We start from the raw sequence: 6,080 nt of genomic DNA, 5'->3' as shown, positions 1-6,080 counted from the left end.
TTTTACAGAATTTTGGATCATCTTTTTATCGCTCCATAAATCGGAACATATTTTCAACTGTTTTTTTTTTTTAAATATGTTATATAAACCAGGTTATAAATTATATATGCACAAATGCCCTTGTTACAACCTTCAGAATAGAGATAGTGCTAAGGAAGTAGAGATTTCTAGCTTGACGTATGAGGGAAAACAATCATTTTGAAAAATTGAATAAAACAATAGCCTACATATTATTACACATCAATATTTATTTGCCATGTCAACAAGTTGATTGGGATTTGTGTTAGTGAGCTCACATACAACATACAACACATACAACACATGCAACACTGATTGACAATATTTTTACAAATGTAATTGATCATAAGATAATAAGTGGACTATTAGTGACTGATGTAAGTGATCATTTGCCTGTCTTTACAGTGTTAGAATTGAACAATAAGTTAAGATTAAGAGAAAATAGCCACACTAACAATTTGGTTAGAATAAAATCACCAGAGGCAATTTTGGCTCTTAAGGCAGAACTTTTGAGTCATAATTGGCAGGAAGTTTATGTAGAGGATACTAATGAAGCTTACAATGCATTTCTGGAGACATTTCTGTCACATTATGACCGACATTGTCCATTGAAAGAGTACAATCCTAAAAAGAGGGGGAAACCATGGTTAACCAAAGGTTTGGAAAAAGCTTGTATAAAGAAGAATAGGCTCTATAGGGAATTTATCAAGCAACGAACTAAGGATAAGGAGGACAAGTACAAAAACTATAAAAACAAATTGACATCTATTATGAGATCACAAAAAAAAGACTATTATAATCAGTTATTGCAAAAACATAAAAATAATATCAAGGCTACCTGGAGTGTGCTTAATGACATGATTAAAAATCGTAGTAAAAAGGACTTTCCCACATATTTTGTAAAAAATGACAATTCAATTATTGAAACTATAGAGGAAATTGTTAATGAGTTTAATGATTTTTTTGTTAATGTAGGCCCAAATTTGGCTAAGGAAATTAACTTTCCTACAGATGAAGGCAATCATATTGATTTTGCACTTAACAACAGCAACTCAATGTTCCTTGGTGGAGTTTGTGAGAGTGATGTGTTAGAAGTGGTTAGAAAGTTTAAGAATAAAAAATCCACTGATGATAACACTATTGATATGTCAATTATAAAATAAGTTTTTGAGTGTGTCCTCGAACCATTTACTTATATATGTAATAAATCCTTTTTAACAGGTATTTTTCCTGATAAAATGAAAGTGGCCAAGGTGGTTCCAATCTATAAAAATGGTGACATACATACTGTATCAAACTATAGACCTGTATCATTGCTTCCTCAATTTTCAAAAATACTTGAAAAACTATTTGTAAATAGACTTGATGGCTTTATTGAGAAATATGAGTTATTGAGTGACCATCAATATGGGTTTAGGAGCAATAGATCAACATCTTTAGCAGTGATGGATTTTGTGGAAAATATAGCAACAGCAATAGATAAGAAACAACACACTATAGGTGTATTTATTGACTTACGTAAAGCATTTGATACAATCGATCACTCAATACTTTTACAGAAACTGGAACGTTATGGGATAAGAGGTGTCATTCAACATTGGTTAAGAAGCTATTTAAATAATCGGTTTCAATATGTAAAAATTAACAATACCGAATCAGATCTTAGAAGAGTAACCTGTGGTGTTCCACAGGGTTCGGTATTGGGACCTAAGTTATTTATACTTTATTTAAATGATATTTGTACAGTATCTAATACTTTGAAATGTGTTACATTTGCTGATGATACTAATTTATTTTGTTCAGGGGAGGACATGAAGGAATTATTGTTAACAGTAGAAAGGGAATTGATCATGTTAAAGAAATGGTTTGATAGGAATAAGTTGTCACTAAATGAAAACAAAACAAAATGTATGGTGTTTGGTGGTGTTATGGTTGACTGTGAAATTAAGTTGAATCTAAATGGAGCTGAAATTGAACGAGTATATGAAACTAAATTCTTGGGTGTAATTATAGATTATAAACTCTGTTGGAAGCCACATATAGAATATATTAAAAGTAAACTAGCTAAATCTGTTGGTATTCTGTACAAAACTAGGGATCTGCTGAATAAGAAATGTTTGCATATATTGTATTTTTCACTTATAGTGCCATATATGTCATACTGTGTTGAGGTCTGGGGTAATGTATATAAAACAAATATAGATCCTATTATTAAACTACAAAAAAGAGCTATTAGAATAATAAATAAAGTTGGTTACCTCGAATCGACCAATCCATTATTCATAAGGTCCTGCACCTTAAAATTCGTAGATATTGTGTATATAAAAACGTTAGAAATTGTTTTCCGTGTTAGGAGTAAAAGCCTTCCAGTTTGTATTCAACATTTTTTTAATTTAAGAGAAGGAAATTATAATTTAAGAGGGTTATGCATTTTTAAAACAGGAAAAGCGAGAATTAATGTCAAATCTCGATGTGTTTCAGTTTTGGGAGTTAAACTATGGAATAGCCTTTGTGATGATTTGAAATTGTGTACATCATTGTTGAGGTTTAAAAAAGCCTTAAAAAGTAAAATAATTCAGGATTATAACTTACAGTAAATTCTGTCTTTCTTTCTATTCTTTATTTTGTTGCAGATATTCTGGGTTTTTCTAATGGATTATACAGGATAGGCAAAAAATAAGCCTTGGCTTCAGCCTATTCCTTTTTTCGGTGATTGACTGTATAAATTGTATTTGTGTGAAATGGTCTGTACAGGTATGATGATGTTCTCTTGCTGTATATTCACACAAATTGTTACATTTGTTTGTGGTTCATTATAACCTATGACCGAAAATAAACCATTCATTCATTCATTCATACAAAGACAAGCACATAAAGTTAGTCATGCATTCACACAATACAAAACAACGTTGGAAAGAGCATGATTTGACAATAATGCATCGTAATACATTACTGCAACACTGTAAACACCATAGGAAGGGGGGAGCAGCAACACTATATAGTGTTTAAAGTGCACTGTAGGCCCCCTGGGAAGTTCTACAAGTGCATTATCTGAATTGTAGAGTTAGTGTGTAAGATTAAGGGTGTTTAGAAGGCTGACAGCTTCAGGGTATGTGCTGTTCTGATGGGCCCTGCACACCGCCAAGGGATGTGGGCTATCGCCCAGTCAGCCCTGCCCCACTGCTACAGCGTGGTTGGCTGCCTTGCTGTATTTCCGTCTTCAATTGGTCAATTTTGAAATGGCTCGCTGCAGTCCGTCACTCACCACCTTGCAAAGCATGCTGGGATACCTGGTGTCAGGACATCGCTAGTCTCGCAGCGCCAACCGTAGATGATATCTACTCCGTCGCTGGAAGCTTGATGACGTCGACGGTGGGTCTGACTACATGAGACTAGGACATCACAAACGACAAGACGAGAGGAGGGGCCAAAATCTAAATAGACCAATTGAAGACGGAAATACAGCAAGGCAGCCAACCAAGCTGCAGCAGCGGGGCAGGGCTTGACAGGGCGAGTGCGAGTAAATGCGAGTTGATCGCGTTCAGTGTGCAGGGGCTCTGAAACCTGGATGTTTTGGTCTTAACACTCCTGAATGTGGTCTGAGAGGGCAGGGGGTTAAAGAGGTTGTTTGCCGGGTGAGACGGGGCCCGTAACATTTTCAGGGCCTTCTTTTTAAGCATAGCCTTATATCGTTCTGCTAGGGGTGGGAGATGCACTGTGCACCACTCTATCCGTTATAGGATACGTGAGGATGCTCTCCATTACTGCTCTATAGAACTGCACCATGCCATTCACAGAAATACCATACTTCCTCAATTGTCTCAGAAAGAAAAGTCTCTGGTGGGCTCAAGATGGTAGTGGTGTTGTCTCCCCATTTCAGAGTGGAGGAGATGGTCACACCAAGGAACTTGTAGTTGGACACTTGTTGAACTGCAGTGGTGTTGATGACCAGTGGAAGGTGATCTCCACGGCTCCTGTGAAAGTCCACTACTATTTCCTTGGTTTTAGAGACATTTCGTTTCAGGTTGTCAAACCCTTCAGCTACTTCTGCTCTCACTCACAATGTCAAATATAAAGTGATATAGCCTATGATGTCTAGTTTTTGAGATAATAATGCTCTTTGACAGTTTTCCACTCTTTTTCATGTTCTACTGCACTGCTGCTCTCTTAAACATGCATCTCTTGTGTTTATTTCAATCTTCTCAATTTCAACATGTTTTCTAATAATATTTCCATACATTTTTACCTCTTAATATTATTACATTGAGTACATTTTTGAACATTGGTACTTTTGAGTCACTGCCTTCCCTACTACCTTCCATCTTCTCACATACAGCAACAGTAACAGTAACAACAGCCTTCCAACTGTTCAAATATTCTAACTACATCAGGCTTTTCTCTGGCTTTTTGGAGGACTTGTGTCTCTGTGCAGGGAGGATGAGGGGTTAGGGGTAGAACATTGTACGTCTTTCAATAAAAAAAGAAAATGTCCAATTCCACCACTTTTTTCCCCAGATTATTTTTCCTGGGCGATAGGACAGTAGATACACAGGAAAGGTGGGGAGAGAGGGGGGATGACATGTGGCATAGGACCAGAGTTGGGGGCAACTCGTTACAAAAGTAACACATGTAATATATTACTTTTAGCAGTAACTCATTAATATTACTTATTACCAATAGGGTTTCAGCAATAGGGTTCCAGTTACTTTCTCAAGTACAAGTTACAAATTGACTTACATTTTTCTATATTATCAAAGCACATATTTAAATAAAGATACAATCATTTCCTAATCAAATTGCGTGTTTTTATGCAAATAGCCACTATAGATGACAATAGCAAAGGAAAAGGGTAACATTTAGAATTTTGGACGGTTAACACTGACTTCAAGATGGTTGAAATTATTTTTCGGGATGTTTCCGAGGCAGTGATGTCATTCTGCTACTGCTGTTATTTTGGTGAAAGTAATAGAAAAGTAGTGCAATAAATAACTAATTACTCTACACAGACAGTAATATTGTAAAGTAACTTATTACGTTCAAATGAAAGCAACTAGTACTATGTAGTATATTACATTTTGAAAGTAACTTGCCCAATACTGCAAAGGACCACAGGTCGGATTCCAACACGGGTCGGCCCCGCGAAGGACTGCCTTCGAGGCATGCACACTCTACCAGGTGAGCCACCATTATTATGAGCATATAAGTGTACAGACATTTGGAAAAGCCCGGGCAGATATTAAATAGTAAAACATGTGACAGCATGCACCATAATGTTAAAAAAAAGTATACAATTAAATTGATTTCTCAAAAGTACAATAAGGATTTAAAAAAATGTTGAATAACAGTAATAAAATACTAAACTGGTGACCCATTTAAAGTTTGAATGGAAAAGCTTAAAGTATGAAAGAGTAGTTAACGTTCAAAGATTTGAACTTCAATTGTAAAAGAGGTGTTTTTGGTATACAGTAGGATCATATTTAGGTGATTTTAAAAACTTTGCCCTGCTTCCGTAATACTCCTTTTATTTAGAACATATTGATGATACAAAAGCCATTGAGTTTCGTTTGTTGCAATTAGTGAGAGGTTGACCCACATTTTATGGTAAAATGCCCGGAATAGCAGCTTTAACAATGACACAACAAACTTAGGAGGGTATGGAAAGATACATTTAATACCAGACTGACAAATTGGGGAACAGATATGAGGTAATGAAGAGATGAGTGTGTACATGTACTGTAAGTATCAACCTCTGCCATTCACAAGTAACAACACAAGTTATTGAACTTGTGTGTTTTTGTTGATTGTAGTATTTGGTTCATTTTATGTTGTGTATGTCCTGTTTTTATAAGACCAGGGACGATGTTGGAAATACTGTAAATGTTCACACTTTTACATGTTTATCCCTTGTATTTCATCTGCTGCTATATCCATCAATAAAATCAACCAATCAATCAATCAATCAATCTTCCCGCATGTGTGTGTGTGTGTGTGTGTGTGTGTGTGTGTAAAAGCACAATGATTGAATGAAATCCATGATGTTTATAAATAATAATATATCTTGC

Source organism: Poromitra crassiceps (assembly GCF_964638095.1).
Source record: "Poromitra crassiceps genome assembly, chromosome: 13".
NCBI lineage: Eukaryota > Metazoa > Chordata > Actinopteri > Beryciformes > Melamphaidae > Poromitra > Poromitra crassiceps.
Note: the sequence above shows the minus strand (reverse complement) of the source record.